At 61.3% G+C, this 19,186-nt stretch overlaps 1 protein-coding gene across 1 annotated transcript in view; it reads left to right on the plus strand.

Annotated features, from left to right (window-relative positions):
• The first annotated feature begins 3,210 nt into the window (after nucleotides 1-3,210).
• CXXC5 (CXXC finger protein 5) overlaps nucleotides 3,211-19,186 on the plus strand; it is a 36,712-nt gene continuing 20,736 nt past the window's right edge. Inside the window, 1 exon segment of the mRNA XM_054079539.1 lies at nucleotides 3,211-3,337. The gene's annotated coding sequence lies outside the window, so the exon portion shown is untranslated.

A 19,186-nucleotide genomic window follows, 5' to 3' on the forward strand; every position in this document is an offset into this window, starting at 1 on the left:
GAGGTCCTTAAAAATAGCAATAAAAGGGCAAATAGAGCGAGTGGGGAGAGAAGCCAATCTGGGTCTGAAGGTGTTGTGTGCTGGTCAGCGTTGCAGGCATCACCGTGGCCGGTACTGGTGGGATGCTGTACCCTCTCCTGTGTCACCAATGCCACCCACATCCCACACGCTTGGTACGAGGCTCTTCCAACGCCTTTTCTGAGGGGCGAGAGGCTGGATGGTAGCAGCGGGGGAACCCGGGGAGGGACGAGCCGAGGAGCCTGGCAGCGATGCCAGCTGGATCTGGGCATGCGGATGCCCCTGGAGATGGGGCAGTGCCCCCGCCCATCGCTTGCCAGATGGGAGGGTGACTTTGGGGAAGCCAAAGCATCATCATTCGAAAATCCCAGGAGCTAAATATGCAAAAGGAGCATCATTAACAAGACGTGGATCAAATACAAACAGTGCATCCGTGCCTCCCCCCACCCTTACATTTTGTGTTTCATTCTGAGACGGGAGCTGGGTGGGAAGCGATTTTGCATTCCTGTGAAAAAAAACCTCAACACAAACCCAGTTTCATTCTTGTCAGGGTTGCTGCTTTCGGGAGGCTTTGGGGATTTTGCTGGCAACCGAAAAGGCTGTGGGAATTGGGGGTGGTGGGGTTTTTTTGGGCTGTTTGTCCCTGGGAAGCCATTCTCGGCTGGGGAGCGGAGGTTTGGTGTATTTGATAAAGTTCCCGTTTCTTAGTGCCCATCCCTCATAGGGAAATGAGAAAAAAAAAATCTCCCTCCCAACCCCCCCAGCAGCAAAAAATCCTGCCAAGAAGTTGAGCAGGAAACTTCTGGGTCAAGCGTGGGGAGACCCAAGGACACCAAATGGCGGGGTGTGTGTGTGTGTGTGTGTGTGTGTGTCCGCTCCCAAAGACCAATCGGGCATCGGTGGTTTATTGCTCTGGGCAGTGGGGCTAAGGAGCTGGGGTCTGCTGCCCTCCCCCTCCCCCCAGTTATCCTGGAGGGGAGGCAGGACCAGCTGGGACCCTCCTGGTGATGACAGGAGTGGGGTACAGGGGCTCCGAGGAGGAGGTGCTCACCCCTGCCCGGTGCTCCCTGTGCATGCCCTGGCATTGTGGTGGGATTTGGGGGGCTCTGTATCCCAGGTGTCCCCCCCTCTGCACCCTATGTACCTTGAGGGATCCTTGCTTTTGCGTCCCACTGCCAGAGCAGGGATGGGGCACATGGAAGGAACACCCCATAGGGGACAGAGGGATGGGGGACACCCCATGGCGGGGACAGAGGCCTGGAGTACATGAGAGGGACATTCCATAGGGGACAGAGGGCAGGGACACACCACTGGGGGGACAGAGGGATGGGGTACACAGGAGGGACACCCCATAGGAGACAGGGGGATGGGACAGACCATGGGGGACACAGAGGGATGGGTTACATGGGAGGGACATCCCATGGGGAGGAAGAGAGGGATGGGGGACACACAGAGGACACACAGAAGGATGAGGTACATGTGGGGGGACCCCCTGTGGGGGGCAGAGGGATGGAGCACACAAAGGGGCCACACAGAGGGATGCGGAATGCTCTGGGATCACCTCATGGAGGGGACAGAAGGATGGGGGCTCCAGCTTCACGGGGTGGATAGGGGTGGAGGAGCACCCTCGGGAGCCCCTCCTGCAGCTCAGGGGTTGGGGGCACCCCTGGGGACACACGTGGGGATGTTGCCCCGTGGGGCAGGGGGGGCACGGTGGCGTGACACCTCGTGAGGAGGGACATGGGGTGACACTCGGCTGGGGATGGGCGTGGGCTGGGGGGGCACAGTGGGAGAGGATTGGGCCAGTCCAGGGGGGCACAAAGGGGTGAAAACAGGGGAGGCAGGGGTGGGCACAGAAGGCGTGACACCCGGGGGGGGGGGGCAGCATGGGGGGACATAGGGGGTGAGTCCTGGGGGGTGGCAGGGACCAGGGGGTGATGGGGGTTACACAGGGCAGGGGAGCCTGGGGTGGGAGGGATGTACAGGGCAGGGATTGGGACATGGGGGTGTGCAAGGGCTGGGGCGGGTTCGGGGACCCGGGGGGGGGCACGGGGGTTGCAAATGGCAGTGGGGGGGGGGTGCATGTGGCAGGGGTCGAGCAGCCTGGGGGGATCAAACAGGGCAGGGGGAGGCGAGATCCGGGGGGGCACAGGGGGTGAGAGGGGGGCTGAGCACGGGGAGCCGGGGCTCGGGGGGAGAGCACTGAGGGAGGGGCTGGGACCCGGTGGGTCACCGGGGCGGCTGTGTGTGCACGGGGTGTGGGGGTGCTCTTGGACCCTGGGGTGCACAAGGCGGGTGGAAGGGACGGGACTGGGACATGGGGGCGCACCAGGCGGAGTGCTCTGTGATTCGGGGGGTGCCAGGAGGGTGGGTGGGGTGGAGGGTGGGCTTCGGTGGGGGCTGCTGTGTGGCACAGGGCGGGGGGTACCAGGATTTGGGGGGGATACGGAGGGGGTCTGTGAGCCGGGGGGGTCACAAGGCGGAGGGGGACTGGATGGGTCCAGCTGTGGGTGCACAGGGATGGGTGTGACAGGACCCGGGAGAGGTCAGAGGTCGGGGTGGGGGTCTGGGGGGGGAGCTGTGTGTGCACAGGGTGAGGGGTTTCAGGACCCGGGGGGAGGGGGGGGCGGGGGGCAGGGACTCGGGGGGGGGGGAGCTGTGGTTGCACGGGGCTGCCGATGATGGGACCCGGGAGGGTCACAGGTCCGGGTGGGGGTCTGTGGGGGAAGCTGTGGGTGCACAGGGCAGGGGGTGCCAGGAACCGGGGGGGTGGGCGGGGGGGAGGGGGGCTGGGCGGGGGGCTGCTGTGTGGCACCGAGCGGGCGGGCCGGGGCAGGGGGCACCGGACGGGGGGGGTCTGTGACCCGAGGGGTGCGCGGGGGGGTGGGTGCCAGGACTCGAGGTGGGGGGCAAAGGGTGGGGCGTCTGTGACCCGGGGGGGAGGGTCACAGGGCTGAGTGTGCCAGGACCCGAGGGGGTGCACGGAGGGTGTCTGTGACCCGGTGTATGGGGGGGGGGGGGGGGGGGGGGGGGGCGGGCTCTGGGGTGTTGCCGTGTCCTCGGGCGGGGGGGTCTGTGACTCGATGGGTGACGGGACCCGGGCGGTGGGGGGGCTCCGGGGTCTCTCTGTGTCCCCGGGCGGGGGGCGCGGGAAGGAGGGGGGTCTGTGCGCGCGCGGGCGGCGGGGGGCGCGCGCGCCGTGCGGAGCGCGGGGCGGTCCGGTCCGGTCCGGGTTTTGCCGGCAGCCGCGGGCAGCGGCGGCGGCGGCAGCAGCGCGGCTCGGGGGCTGCGCACTCCCAGAGCGAGCGGCGATGTGGAGGTGGGTGTGCGGCGGCGGCGGCGGCGGCGAGCCCCGAGCCCGCGCGGCTCCTCTCTCCCTCCCCGCGCCGGGCAGGTGCCCCCTGGCCCCCTCCGCTCCCGGCGCCGCTGCCCGAGCCCCGCGGTCCCGCACCGGCACCGAGCCCCGGGGCAGGCAGCGGAGTTGGGGCTGCGTGTGCGGGGAGGGGGCGACGAAGGGGAAAAAAAGAGGCGAGGGGGGAAAAGGAAAAAGTTTGACGGGGGGGCGGCGGGGGCGGCCCCACTCCGCCTGGTACGGCTGCCGGCGGCGGAGCGCGGGGCTGGCGCCTGCCCGGGACCGCCTGCGCCTCTCCCCGGGGTGGGGGGAACGAGCAAAGTTTTCCTCGGTGCGGCTGAACCCCGTTTCCCAGTGCCCCCTTTCCCAGTGCGGCGGCGGGGATGCGCCGGGCGGCGGGTCGGGGCAATGGGGTGACCCCCCCGGTGGTTTCTCGGTGACAGCGGGGCGGGCAGTGCCCCCCGAGGGGGGCATTCTCGCCGTGGGGACGGGGTGCGGGACCCCCCACCCCGGCGCGCCCCGTGCCCGCGGGGGCTGCGCTCATCTCCCGGTGCCCGTGGGAGCGGCGCCGCTCACCCAGCCATGTGCAACAACTCGCCCAACTTTATCGTTCCCCCTCCCCTTACCGAGTCATCCCCCCGCCCAGCCCCGCCGCCGAGCGGGATCGCCGAGCTCCCCGCTCTCCCGGTGCGGCGGGGAGGGCTACCCGCGCCCCCCGACACCCCCGGGCGATCCCGGCGCCGCAACATCCCTCGTTCCCTCCCGGCGCCGCGGCCATCCCGGGGCTGGGAATTGTGCCCGGGAATTGTGCCCGCACCCCGGGATTCCGGCACCCAACTCCGCTCGATCCCATCCCCGCCGCCTCGGGTTTGCCCTTCTCTTATTTTATTTTCTCATCGCGGCTCTCTCCCCCCGCATCCCGCAGACGCCGCGTCCTTCGCGCGGGGCCGGGCGCCTTCGGGTCGGGTTATTCTTTGCTGGGATGATTGATCGCGGAGAGGAGGGAGGGGGTGCGATGGCGGGGGGGGGGGGGCTCCATCGCCGTCCCACGCGTAAACAAAGCTGCGCACACATCCTGCCCGTGGATCCCGTGCGCGCCCGCTCCCCGCACCCCGCAGCCTTCGCCCCCGCTGCCCGCCGGGCGCCCCGGGAGCGGGGGGGACCGGGGTGGTCTCGGGGAGGCTCGGGGGGGGCTGCCTCGCTCCGGGGATTGGGGGGGGGGGGGGTTGAGGCAGGATTGGCGGAAAGCGGGGGGATGCGCCAGCGCGGCTACCTGGGGCGCGGGGCCGGCGGAAGTTTTGTTTCTCTGGAAACGGGGCCCTTGCTGTGTCAGCAGCCCCTTTGTGCCGCTTTGTCCGCTCCCCCCGGCCCCCTCGCCCAGCGCCGGGGCCGCACCTGGGACTGCGGATGGACGGACAGATGGACGGACAGACACCCCTCTGCGCCCCGACCCCGGGGAGCCGAGCATCCCCTTCCCCGGGTGGGTTGGGGCGAGGAGGGGTCGGATGGGATGGCAAGGGGGTGAGGCGGTGACCCCCCAAAGCGAGGTGGTGACCCCTCGGCTGGAGCGCTCGTAGGCATGGAAACCCTTTTCCGTCTGTCCGTCTGTCTATCCCTCTGTGCTTAACGTTGCTATTCCCCTATCTGGGAAAGCTTCGCAGAACCACCTTCTCTAGCAGCACCCCGGCTCCCAGTATCCGAGCGCAGCGGGGACGCCAGCCCTCGCCTGCCCACTGCTGCCTGTGGCTCCTGCCACCGCATCGAATTCAAATCGGTCGCGGCGTAATGTGTGCCCGAAAAGTGTCACCATGCGTGGTGGCCTTGGCTCCCGGCAGACACCCAGTGCAGGCCTGGCCAACCCGGCATGCGGGTACCCGCGTCCCCCCCAGCAGTGCTGCCCGTCGAGCTGGCAGATGTCACGCCCTGACCCCAGTGCCAGCGTCAGGGAGTGTGCGGGGGGACACGGTGATGGCACCATGGGGACATGCTGGCGTGTGACAACAAAAGCAAAGTAACAAAGGACGAGCTGTGGCGCTCAGAAGTTCGTCCTGGCCCCCCGCTGCGACTGTCCGGCGCCGGATGGAGATTTGGTGGCCTCATGGGCAGGAAGGGTGTTTGGCCCATTTGCCAGCCGGGGGGTGCAAGCAGGAGCTTGGGGGTGTTTGTGCCGGGCACCGTGTCTGACCCCCTCCCCACCATGGTGGGAAACGTCAGGAGCAGCCAAGTTGTCCTTGACATGGGTTTGCAGTGGGGATGCCGGTAGCCAGCGCTGCGCTGTCAGGTGGGCAGGTGAGGGAGAGAGGCTCTGATGCTATGCGCTGAATTCACCCTGTCCCTCTTCGTCCTCTTCAGCAACAGCAGAAGGCAGGGGAGATGCCGTGGGGACACGGAGCAAGGTGTTTTGGGGATCCTCTGGGGGTTCCTCACCCACCAGCGTCTCCTGCTGTCACTGGGACCATTCCAGGCTGGGGCTGGGCAGGTTTTGGTGGTGCAGGTGCTGTTTGCCCAGGACCTGGGGATGCTGCAGGACTTGGGGGCAGCATCCTCTCCCTCAAACTGTCCCCTCTGCTCCAGCTCCTGCTTGGGGGGCTGGGAGGAGGGCCGGATCCTGGGCGCTTGGCCAGCACGCACCGGCACCTCCTGCTGTGGCCGTTGAAGGCTCAGCGAGGCTGGATCTGGCCCCAGCTGGTCCGGGCCCCTCTGTCCCCATTGCCCCCTGGCAGGAACATTCCCCGGGGTGGTGGGAGTGGGTGTCGCTGCTCTCCTGCCTCCCCTCACCCCGTCGTTGCGTTTGTTTTCCCAAAGACTGGCCATAGGACCAACAACCTCTTGATTAAGTGTATTAATAGTTAAACTTTCAGCTCATAGCTTAAACTCACCAGACCACGAAAAGCTCCCTCCTTTACTCATGCTCTGTTGCTCAACTAAAATATTGCGCTGCGAAGGGTTGGGTGTTTTTTCTTTTCCTCTCTTTTTCCCCTGACTTGACTTTGACTCCTGGGAGTGTGTGGGGGTCTCGCAGGGCTCCCCTGGCTGTGGGGGACTCCCAGTTGCCCCCACTGCCCCTTGCAGCCACCCTTCTGCGAAGAGCCTGCACAGGGAGGTTGTTGAGGCTTGCCTGGCCAGGTGTCCCCTTCTTGAAGCCCAGCCAGGCTGGTGAGGAGGATGGGATCCACTATCCCAGAGAAATGGTGTTGCCTCCCGTTTCCTGGACACAGGGATGGATGGGCTGCAGTGGCTGGGGATGGGATGGAGCTGCTGGTGGAAGCTGGGGTGTGGGATCAGCTGTTTTCCTGCCAGGGCAGGAGGAAGGGTGGGAGGTTCAGCCATGGCAACTGTCAAGGTCCTGTAGCTGGGTTGGGGCAACCCCAGTCCCAGCACAGCCCGAGCATGGGTGGGTTGGGAGCCGCCCTGCGGGGAACACCTGGGCTGCATCCCCGGCAGCGTGGCCAGGGGCTCAGGGGACGGCGTGCTCCTCTGCTCTGCTGAGACCCCCGGGGCGCTGCGTCCAGCTCTGGGGTCCCCAGCCCAGGGCAAAAAGAGACCCGTGAGAGCGGGGCCAGAGGCAGCCACAAAAACGATGCGAGGGCTGGGACAGCTCTGCCCCGGCGAGAGGCTGAGCACATAGGGGTGCTTCGGCCTGGAGAAGAGGAGGCTCTGGGGAGACCTCACTGAGGCCCTTCAGTACCTAAAAAGGGCTGATAAGAAAGATGGAGATAGACTTTTCTCCAGGGTCTGTCGTGATGGAACAAGGGGTGAGGGTTTTAAACTGACTGAGGGCAGGGTTAGGATGGACATGAGGGAGAAATGTTTCAGGTGGGGAGGCCCTGGCCCAGGCTGCCCAGAGCAGTGGTGGCTGCCCCATCCCTGGAGGTGTTCAAGGCCAGGTTGGATGGGGCTTGGAGCCCCCTGATCCAGTGGGAGGTGTCCTTGCTCATGGCAGGGGGTTGGAACTGGGTGGGCTTGGAGGTCCCTTCCAACCCAACTCATTCCATGATTCCATAAAGGGGGTCAGTGGCATAGGGTGGATGGGAGGGAAGAAGCAGAGGGGTACTTGGAGGAGGAACCACCTCCATAAGCAACTAGCCAAGAAAATCTGGGCCCAGGCTGGGGGGGAGGAAACGTGTGGGTTTGCTCCTGCTTGGTAGCAGCTCTGTCATGGGGAACAGGGCAGGATCAGTCCTGCAACAGACTGTGCCTTTGCTAGAGGGACCTGCCCTCGTGGGGAGATGGGCTAGGACTCCTGATACTGGGTAAGCTGCTGGGTGAGCATCAGGGCATGGGTGTAAGGAACAGCCTCACAGTCCCAGTCCGTGCCCTATGTTTCTTGGGATACTTGCAGTGTTGGAGGTCTCGTAGGGAGAGCCAGGCAGCAGGACGGTGTGACCTCAGTGAGTGGCTGAGAGTGGCCTGTGGGCCCCATCACCTTTGGGTGAGTCCAAAGGGCACATTTTACCCTGGCCTGACAACCAGGGTAGAAATAGACTTTTGGGTCTGTCAGCATCTTAGCACTGATGGTGGGAACGTGTCGTGGAGCAGGTCCTCACCCTGCCCGATATTCTCTGCTTTTGGGGCGCTTGAGAGCTGGGAGAATGCATTGATAACATCTTTGGAGTGGTTTCATCTTGGCTTACATGCAGGTGGAGGGCTTTGATGGGCTGACAGCCCTTGCTGTACATGGATGGCAGCCTGTTATTATGCGAATGAAAGGATTTTTAAGGTCACAAGGTTTTTGAGAGGCTGCCTCGTTGTCTCTGGCTTCCACCCATCCATTGTTATGGCATGGAAAAGGGACTTGAATAATGGCACTGCTGTGTCCACCTTGTGAAGGCATCATGGACCATAGTCTTCCCTTGGAATTTGTGGGTCCAGCTCTATATCCTCATACTCCAACAGTGTTGCTCATACCAAAGCATCTTCCATCGCCTGAGCTTGAACGTCCTATGTACCAGGAGGATGAAGACTCGTTGCCTTCATAGGGTGACGCCTATGGCATGGTGGCCCAGGCGTGGGAAGGTACATGTTAGCCTTGACCCTGGATCTGGTGGCAAAGAAAGAAGATGCCATTTTCTGGTTTTCCAAATAGGGTGTGCTTTTCCATTTCCACTCTCCCGGCTCGGAGATGTGGGAGCTGGAAAAGGGTGTAGGTCACTGGCTCTGCCCCACGTCCGTGCTGCAATACGCTTCTTCAGTGGGGTCACGGTGTGGGTGATGGATGGGACCTGCACCGTTGTGTGAGATATAGCCTGCCATTCTGAGATGTGCTTCATCCCAAGGGTCTGATTGTCACCTTTGTGGTAGGGCTGGGAAGTGCTGCTGTCCTTGTCCTGTAGGCTGCGAGGTCCTCAGGGTGACTCCAGCAGGTTCTGGGTGGGTGCTGCTATTCATCAGAGCCCAGCTGACTTTGGCAAACATTTGCTCAGCGCTTGCTGAGCTTCCTGGGGTTGTCCCAGGCTTGAACGAGGGTTAGGTTTGTGCTCTGGTATGATGAAATGGGCATGGTCACCTCTGGTGCTGCTGACTCTGGTCATCTCTTGGTTTGCTGGTGGTTGCCTGCTGTTGGAAGGCAGCCTTGGTCTCGCCTGCAGCTGTGGCATGATGAGTTTTTCATTTTTGGTTTTGAAAACCTGCCTTGAGTTCATCCTCTGCTCCAGCTTTTCATAGGGATATCTGTGCAGTATCCATCTCCCATGGTCTCCATTATGAGTCTTTGACTGTGCCCAAATGACCAACAGAGCTCCACCTTCTCAGACACCACATGGTCTCTTGGTGTCCCCAAGGTTCCTGGGGGAACTTATTTTTGCTGGGACTCACCCATGTGGCTTTGGTGCCTCTTCCTCTCCCTCAGAGGCTGGCTGAGAAAAGCAGTTTGGTGTCCAGGTCTGAGTACCAAGTCTGTCACTTGAACACCCCCGAGGCTGAGGGGTTCTCAGTTGAACGTGCTGACCCTGAAGGGTTCCAAGGATTTGCAGATGCAAGTGCTCTCAGCTCTGCTGCCTCCATGCTCCATAGACTCTTCTCTGCTTTGCCCACTTGCTGCTTGGAAGCGGGTTCCTGCTCTCCAGCCTCTCATGGACAAGAATTAATGCCTATGGAGCGTTGATGTCTTGGGGATGACTTGAGACCCTTTGACGTTAGTGCGAAGCCTGGTAGAGGGAGCTTTACACCCGTGAGTTGTGCAGACCAGTGCTCTGCTCTCTGCTTTGCAGGAGTCTGTCTTTGGGATTGGGTCCAGGTCAAGGGTGGGCAAACGAACTGTGCCCGCAAACATTGCTTGAAGGCTGTGTGTGGTCTTGCCTTCTTTCAGTGAACTGATAGAATGGTTTGGGTTGGAAGGGACCTTCAAAGATTGTCCAGTCCAACCTCTCCCTCAGAAGATCTAGGGACATCTTCCACTAGATCAGGTTCCTCAAAGCTCCATCCAGCCTGACTTTGAACACTTCCAATGATGGCACATTGAGAACTTCTCTGGGCAACCTGTCTCTGTGTCTCACCACCCTCATCCTGAAACATTTCATCCTTATGTCCAACCTAACCCTGCCTTGGTTCAGGTTAAAACCATTGCCCCTTGTTGTCTCCCTACAGGCCTTGATAGAAAGTCTGCCTCTATCTTTCCTGTAGGCCCCCTTTATATGCTGAAAAGTCTTCCAGCGGGTCGTGGTCTTGACTGGGCCACGAGGAGGTGAGGGGTGGGAGTGGCTGGTGTCTGGGATGTGGCAACAGGCTTGTGAGCAGCCAGGGTGGCCAAACGTGGGGCTGTAGCTGCCAGGCTGGGTTGTTCTTCCCCACCTTCCCATCCTGCATCCATGCCCTGTTGGGCTGGGATCCCAGCAGGGAAGTAGATCCCAGGAAAGCATTGTTCCCGGGATTCGTGCACCTCACTGCTGGACAGGGACCTCTCCCTGGTTCCCAAAGCCCGTGGGAGTAAGTGACCAAGGATCGGCCGCTCCGGGAGCTCCTCTTGCCCTCTGCTTTACCTTGTGCATCTCACTAATCTGATGACCGGAGGTATGCGAAGCATTTCAAATATGGCCTTGTTACTGGCTCCGGACAGAGCACGCAAGAGGCGTTTCTTCACACTCCTCTTCAAGGCGGCCGTTGCCGTCCCCTCCTCCCACGGGCACCCTGCTGCTGTTTGCCCCACACTGGCACGCCTGGGCGAGCCTGTCCTGCCCGGCTGTGGGAAGGATGTGTCCCTTTGTAGGTCAGCTCTTGCTGCGCCAGCAGCCGTGGGCGGGCGCTGGGTCCCGTGGTGATTTGAGAGCATCGTTGGGAGCGTGGGCGAGGGACGAGCGTGCGCTGATGCCAGGGAGCGGGATGTCCCCTCTGCCCGCAGCTTTGGCGGGTAACCAAGGCTCCTGCGGCTTGCCCAGCCTGATGGGAAGAGCTGGAGGGGCAGCACAGGGCATGTGGGGAGGGTGGATTTGGGAGGTTCCAGGAAGTCCCCTGGGAGCAGGGGGCTCTGAAAGCACTGGTGTGGGGGATGTGGGATGGGGGATGCTGGCACCCAGTGTGGGAGCAGAGCTGGGGAGGAGTGCAGCGTGGCTCTGGGTGGAGGGAAGATGCTGCGACGCCCAGGTGCTCCCCGAGGGGACTGCAGCCTGTTTCTGGCTGGCTCTCCAGGGTGGTCCCTGCAGTGCTGTGGCACCCACTTCGGGGTCCTTTGCCTCTCCCTGACTCCCCCTCCCGGGTGGCGAGCAAAGCATCCTGTCTGTCTGTGCTCATCTGTGCCTCCCCAGTGCCCATCACCGAATCTGCGCACCGTGCTGCCCACTGGAAGGGGCCCCGTTGCCACCGGTACTGCCATGCTTCCGCCTGGCTGGCGCTGCCTGCCGCTGGTGGGGACCCTCCACTTTTGCTGTCCCCAACGTCCCCCGCCTCACGTGGTGGCAGCGGGCGCCTGGCAGCATCTCCCCACTTGGCTGTATGTGCTATTTAAAGCTGGGGCGGAGGAGAGGAATAAATGTGGAAGATGGGGATGCTGCCGGTGGCTTGAGCCGCCCGTGGGGACAGCTGGCCCCACGTCCCCATGGAGGGGATGCCGGGCAGGGTCCAGCGCAGCCGCAGCAGGGCTGGGAGCTGGGCGCCAGGCTTTTGCGCTTTAATGCATCAGGACAGCTTGCAAATTCCAGGCTGGCGCGGCAAGGTGCCGGCTGCGGTCGAATGTGCGCTGTCTCGCGGGCGAGAGGGCCGTGCTGCCATAACCGGTTAGCTCGCGGGGGGCTGCGGGCGGGCCCTGCCTCCTGCTGGCCTGGGGGGGCTCTGGGCAGCCCCGGTGGTGGCACGGCAGGAGGTTGGCTTGAGAAGGGCAGATGTGCAGGGACCATGTCCCCCTCATCTGTGCAGACCCCCAACCCCTCGTCTGCAGGGACCCCTGTCCCCCCCAGCCACACGGGCTCTTCACAGCCTCACATGCTTCCTGCCTTCAGGCATCCCTGTTCCCCCTTCTGTGGGGAATCGTGTCCCTCTGCCTGCACAGCCCTGTGTACCCACCATCCCTAGGAACCCTTGTCTTCCCCATCCCCAGAGAACCTTGTCCCCTCTCTGCAGCCCTCCTGTGTGTGTCCCCCACTTCTCCCACCCGCCTCAGGAATGCCTCTCCCCCTCTCTGCAGCCCTGTTGTCTCCCCCAACCCAGGAACCCTTGTCCCCCTCTTTTCACCTCCTTGTTCCCCATATCCCCAGGAAACCCTGTCCCCCTTTCTGTAGCCCTCTTGTCTCCCCCATCCCCAGGAATCCTTATGCCCACTCTGCAGCCCCCCTGCCCCCCCATCCCTAGGAACCCTTGTACCCCCCTCTTCACCCCCCTCTCCCCATCATCAGCTTAGCCTTGAGGTGATTCTGCGTGTCCCCTCCAGCTCCAGTGACGCACTAGAGGTGGTTGGAGGGCAGCCTGTGCCTCTGAATCCCTGTGGGAAGGGGGTGACCTGTCCTCTCTACACATGGGGAAACTGAGGCAGGGAATGGCAGCACTGCTGCCCATGTCCGCAGCACTGCTGCGCTTGGCCTGGCAGTGGGGGGGCTCCTGGGGGTCCTCATGCACCTCGTCCATGGAGTGGTTTCCCATCCTTTCCTGAAATCTTTCCTAACTGTGTGAGCCCAGGAGCTGAGTCCACGAGCTTTGCCTTCATCACCCAGATGCCCACATGTCCCTCCGCCACGTCCCCTCCCATCTCCCCATCCTTACATTCAGGATACTTAAATACAAAAGCCTTGGAAAATGTGTTCAGGCCACCTCAGTGGGAACAACTGGTGTCACCTTGAGTGCTAAACCAGTGGCACCTGGGGCCCTTGGTGCACACTGGTGGGGCTCTGGATGCTCCCGGCCTCACTCTGGCCGCGAGCAGCATCTCGGGAGGATGGGGCTTTTTTCCTTTGCGAAGGCGTTGGGGATTAGTGAGCGGATTAGCAAATATGACCCCAGGTAAAGATTAAAACCAGAAAAAAAAAAAAAAAAAGGAAAAAAGGTGGTTTGGTTTTTCCCCCTCCTGCTGATGCACAGTGAAGATTTAAACAGGATGGATTCAGGCAGCGGCCGCGGTTCAATTTGGGGTGGGAGGCTGGCAGCGGGGTGGGGGGACGGGATGGGGCTGAGTCCGCGGGGCAGGAGGTGCCGGAGCCAGGTGGCAATGTGGAGCCAGGTGGGGGGGCTGGACCCTTGTGGGTGAACCACTCAGTGGTGGGTGATGGGGAGGGGATGTGGGGCCACACATGGATAACCACTGCCAGCCTGATCCCAGCAGTGGGCTGTGGGGTGGCAGCTCCAGCACCTCATCCCGAAGCCTGATAGCTCCGCACACAGGGCTGGGAACTCCTGGCAGCGGGGAATAAGTCTGCCCCTGCCCACAGATGCCCACCCAAGCTCCCTGGGTTGCACCCCACAACCCATCCTGCGCTGCAACTGCCTCCAAGGAGAGGAGACCGTGGCTCCAGTGTTGAGGCCATAAAGCTGGGTCCCCTGCCTTGGCGGCTCTAGGGGGCTCTTGGCAGAGCCCGCCCCAGCTTCCCCAGCGGAGATGCTCCATGGGGCAGAGCCGGGAAGCAAGGACAATGGGGCCTCATCCAGGATGTGGAGGGTCCCCACTGTGCAGGCAGCTGGGAAGGGACTGACTTTCCTGCCACGGTGCTCCCACGTTCCTTTGGAGATGGAGAGCGGAGATGGGACTGGGGACAAAGGAAATTGGGGAGCCTCCCTCTGCGCTGTCTGGCCTGTCTGAAGGACTGTGTGACCAGTATATGTACTGGGAGGGAACTGGAGTGGCTATCTCTGGTGAGGGTGGGCACTGGGGACTCTGGCGTGGCCGTGTCTCCATCCCTGCTCCTCCCCATCCCTTCTCCTCCCCATCCCTTCTCCTCCCCATCCCTTCTCCCCATTCCCCAGGGCAGGGCTGGCTCTGGGGATTCCTCTCTTGGGATCCAGGACCTCTCCCCATAGTCCATGGGTGCTCCTGGGGATGAAGTGGAGCCAGCCCTGTGCCCTGGGGGTGCTGATCCCTCTTGGAGGGCTGAGCGTTTTGGGGGCTGAGCACTGACTTGGGGGTCAAGCATCGTTTTAGGGGGCCTGAAGACCAGGCTGGGAATTGAGCACCATTTTGGGGGTCCTAACGCTGCCATGGAGGTCAAGCACTGATTTGAGGTGTTGAGCACAGAGCTGGGAACTGAGCGCTGGCTTGGGGGTCGAGCACCCTTTTGGAGGGCCAAGGACTGGCTCAGTGGTCAAGCATCATCCTGGAGGGCTGAGCACTGGTTTGGGGGGCTGAGCGCCAGCTTGAGGATTGAGCACCGTTTTGGGGGAATGAACCTTGGGGGGTCAAGCACCGCTTCAGAGGGTCAGTGTCGGGGGTTGAGCACCATTTTGAGGGGCTGAGAACTGGCTTGGAGGTCAAGCATCATTCTGGAGGGCTGAGCACTGCTTTGGGGGCCTGAGCACCAGCTCAAGAGTCACGTGCTGCTTCGGGAGGCTGAGCAGCATTTCCAAGGAGCTGAGTACCAGCTTGGGTGTCAAACCGTGTTTTGGAGGGCTGAGCACTTGCTCAAGGGTTCAGCGCTGGCCTGGGGGGCACTGAGTACTGGCTTGGGAATTGAGCACCATTTCAGGAAGCTGAGCACCAGTCTGGGCATTGAATGCTGGTTTAGGGGGCTGAGAACCATTTGAGGGTGCTGAGCACTGGGCTTGACCAATGGTTAGAAGGGTTAAGCACCGTTTCTGTGATTGAGCCCTGGTCTGAGGGGCTAGGGGTCAAGCCCCAGCTCGAGGGGCTAAGCACCAGCCCCGCAGCTGGTTGGGCAGGTCCCACCACTGCTCGATCTGGCGGTTCACAGGCTGTGGGGTTGGAGCCAGCAGCAGGGAAGACCAGCAGACCGCTGGGGGCTGAATCTTTGCTGAGAGTTTTGGGGGGTCACCCTGCTAAGAATGTGAGGCTGGTAGTGAGACGGGGGTTGTTCCTGCTTCCTCTTTCCTCCATGTCTCCCTCTCTATGTGCTCATTCATACTGGAGTGGCCATGGGATGGGAAAGGAAAAACTGCCTCTTGTCTCTTTGCTGGCACCAAATGTGTATGCACATCCCAGTTTCCCTCCTGCACTGAAGCTCTTCCATGAGTCTGCCCCACTGCCTTCTGACCAGAGTGGTGTGTTTGCTCTCCTGCTGGGCTGCTGTGGGTGTCCCTGCTCGGACAGGCAGGGATGGGAAGGAATGCCTCATTCCCATGGCAGATGGCTGGTACTCAGGGTGATGCTTGGTACCACAGCATCCCTTTGAGTATTCCCCTGAGAGCTCAGGTGCGGTGGCGTGTGCTGGCAAGCTCTCACCTGGCTAACTCCATGCTGGAGCCTGAACCTGGCTCTCCTGGTGGTCCTGGCAGCTAGGAAGGAATCCACCAGGACCTCCTGGAGCAGAGGTGGACCTCGAGCTGGTACCACACCTGTGCTGTGGTACTGGTGTGCTGGGGGGGTGTCTCCATGGGTGCAGGGAGCTCATTCCCTTCCAGCTGAGCTGCTGCTGTCAGAGTGGGGAGAACCACCCAGTCCCTTTCCCTGGGATTCTCAGATCCTGTGGTTCACAGGTCCTCTTGGACCCTACAGGTTCCAGCCATCCTGGAGACCTGTCTGTCACCCTGCCTGCGCTGGGGATGGCGGGAGTTGCGCCTTTCCTCCACCTGGGAGATGCCAGGGTCAAGGGCAGGGCTGTCCCAGGGTGTCCCAGGGCTTGTCCCTCGTGCTGCCCCTGCTGCAGATTCTGCTCTGAGAGCAATGTTGGGTTCCTCATGAAGTTCCCTTTCTTTCTGTGGGAAGCAGTTCTCCTCCTCAGGGGTGCCCCCCCTCTCTCCCAAGGGCCTGGGGACAGATCCAGACCAAGAGGAAGATGCTTGCGACACCATGCCCAACATCTGCATCCTCAGTGCTCCCCACCATGGGGCTGGGCTCTCTCTGCTTCCCCAATGGGCATCACACCAGTGCTGTGCTCCTGTGGGCTCCCTGGAATGTGGTAGCACTGAGAGCTTGGTAGAGTGAGATGATGGTAGAAGGTTCCCTCAAAGGAGAGGTAGGAGTGACACCACTGGGGACACTGGTCTCGCTTAGTCCCACCTTAGAGGACACTGTCCTGCTCTTCCCCCCACTGCTGGCTTTGCCTTGGGATGCTGCTGGTGGCCACGTCCACAGCTGCCTCCCAAAGCTCTCCTGGGGGTGACAGTGGGGCCAGGGGTCAGCAGTCTCCCTGCACTCATCCCAGACTTGCCCAGAGACCCCATCCTAGCGCCGAAATTGGTGCCCTGGAGCGGGGAGGAGCTCCAGGGTCCTGGAGTGGACACGTCCCACCCAGCCATGCTCCCCCTGAGCACCTGGCATCATTTATTGGTCAGGTGGAACTAAAAGCAGTTAAAGAGAAACTTGGAAGCATAGGATTGGAGAAGGGCCCTGGGCTGCCCCAGAGTTTGGAGGCGCAGATGGGTGCTGGAGAGGGCAGGGACTGTCACTGAAGCCTGGGCAGGCACTGCACAATGTGGGCAACTGTTTTGTGGGATGCAGCAAAACCTCTTTCCTCCCTGTTCCCCTCTGTGCATGCTTGTGCTGGGGTGGCCATGCGGTGGGGAGGACCATGAAAAACTGTGTTTGAGTCCCTTAGTGTGGGTGCATCTCAGCCTTTCCCTGCCTCAGTTTCCCTCCAGGTGCACAGCTCTTCCAGGGTGTTCGGTTTTTTGGCTGCTCTCCTGCTAGGCTGCCTTGGGTCGTAGTTCCTCGTGGCAGGGTTGGCTGTCCCCTGGGTGATACTGGGATGCTGAGAGCAACCCGCTCAGTATTCCCCTGGGAGTCTGGCTGTATATGTGCCAGAGGGCCAGGAGCTCCAAATGACACACCCCCACCTTCTCCTCCTCCCCTGTGCCTCAAGGCTGAGACTGCCCCAAACTCGTCTCACGTCTCACTGGTGAAAATGGCTGCGGGGAGAGGGGGATGCTTGGCCGCATCTCAGCTGCAGGAGCTGCCTTGTGCCAGAGGGACCCTCTGGTCCAGGCTTTGTGCTGGGGGACTGCGACATGGTTTGGGGACCTGGGGCTATATAGGAAGCTAGGGTCAAGGTGAGGTGCAAGGGCTCTGTGCTGGGCAGCTCCCATCTTGCCCAGAGGCCTCTTGGCTGGGATTGAACTCAGGATCTGGCCCCTGAACCAGCTGCCCTGCTTTGGCTTCCCGGCAGGCGAAGGGCGGCAGGGGCAGACAGCCGCATCCATCCCTGGAGCAGATGGTCCCTCAGCAGCAAGCTGCCCCTTCTGCATCGATTCCCCAAGCCGGACGTTTAACGATTGCTTTCTGGGGTTAATTAAACTCTCCTCGCTGAGGTCTGCGGTGCGGCAGGGCTCTACCTGCCTGCAGTCCCCATGGACCCCTCAGAGGAGGGGGGATGAGCCTGTGGCTGGAGCTGGGCTTTGCTTCCAAGCCAACCCTTCCCTTAATATCCAACTCTGGTGGTGGTGCTGGGAGGATTGCCGCTGGCGACTGCACTTCTCTCTAGGGCATCTGGAGCAAGGTCAGCATTGGAGCCTGGCCATACCCCACTCTGGGGTGCTGCAGGAGAGGCTGGATACTGGCTTCCCGCCCAAACGTGGCTTCTTTTGAAGATGTCCCTGCTACCTTGCTTCTGGCGGGGTTGGGCTGTGCCCGGCCATGTCTCTATTTACAATGATTTTTGAAAAAAACTTCGAATATTTGGCAGCCGGAAGGTGAGTGTGGAGCACAGCGGCTGCAGAGCGGGTCGCCAGCCTCACGATTGTTGGGAGTTGCTGCTTCTTGCATATCTAAATGTGCCCTTTCAGCAGGCACTCTCGGTTGAAACTGCCATCTTTTGCCTCATTGTCAACCTCGTCGAGGTTACGCATCGTTTGCTGACTCACAGCCTCCTGCTCTAATTACTGAGCTGGACTCCCTCCGAGCTGCCTACCCAGTCCAGACACATTGCTGCTTGCCCGGCAGGGGGGCTGGAGCAGGGGCACCCCGTGCAACACCCCTGCCTGCACGCAGCCCGCCCTAGGGGTAGTGTTCCGAGGCTCCAGGCACAGCCAAAAGGTGTTCTTATGGTTTCCTTCTCTGACATCCCACTTGCTTACACCCTACTGGGATGATTTTGGGGTGCAGCAGCTGGGGGCTGGCAAGGGCGAGCACATGGTGTTACCCGACTCATTATCTGGGCATGATCGTGACCTGTGGTGTGGATGTGATCCCGACTCATGGTCCAGATGTGATCCTGACCCACGGTCCAAGAGTGATCCCAACCTATGGTCCAGGGGTGATTCTGACCTATCGCCCAGGCATGATCCCAACCTATGGTCCAGGGGTGATCCTGTCCTATTGTCCAGGAATGATCCCAACCCATGGTCCAGGCGTGAACCTGACCCGTGGTCCTGGCGTTGATCCCAACCCATGGTCACGGCCTTATGCCGGGGGGCTCTAGTGAAGGCTGACTCCCCAGGCATCCCCTGAGCATCGCCCCGACGACGGGTGCTCGCTCCCATTCACGACCTGGGCATGCAGCCCCCCTGGGCGGCAGCACCGGCTGGGACGAGCCGTGCACTAAACCCGTTAGCTGAGCCTCTTTGATCCCTGTCTGATATGATCAACCGGCCGGTAAGCTCTCAGCCGGGCCCAGCGTGATTCCCAGCATTGCAGCGATCCGAACAGACGCTGCAATTACCGGTGGGGTCGGACTGGTCCCGCTCCCCATTCTGCTCCTCCACGCTGGCTCGGACTCCTGTCTGCACTGAAACAAAGCTGCTGAGGAAAGCACTGGCTCTGCCCTTAATTCTTATTATTTATTATTGTTAGTATTTAAATATCCCCCCTTCCCTGCTTGTCAGTGTGGTGCTGCGCCGGTGGGAAGAGCCTGCTCTCTGCTCTGGCATCTCAGAGGTTTGCATTTTCTAAGGAGGAGGGACCCAAATCCACCCATCCCAGCTGGACAGAGGGGTGCAAGGTGCTTGTGTCGGCTTTAATGAATTTAATTTTTATCTCCTCCTGCATTCGGGCGGTCAGATTGGGGTGGAAACAAGGTCCCTGCAAATCCATCTTGCTAAAGGAGGTGAAACCAAGCCGGGTAATCCGGTGGTAAGGACAGCACTCCAAGCCGGGTAATGCAGCCGCGCTTGCCTTGGAACAAGAGATATTTTATTTATTTATATATCAAGAAAAAAACCCCATCTCTGTGTTTGCACAGGCTTCTGTCTGTCACAGAATGGTACAACCACGCATCTTATCTTGTAAAGCCATATTTTGGCCCTTTTTTTTTCCCCCAAGAAAGTGAATTTTAAGCACCGGGAGACAGTGATGGT

Source organism: Cuculus canorus, chromosome 14 (assembly GCF_017976375.1).
Source record: "Cuculus canorus isolate bCucCan1 chromosome 14, bCucCan1.pri, whole genome shotgun sequence".
NCBI classification, from domain to species: Eukaryota; Metazoa; Chordata; class Aves; order Cuculiformes; family Cuculidae; genus Cuculus; species Cuculus canorus.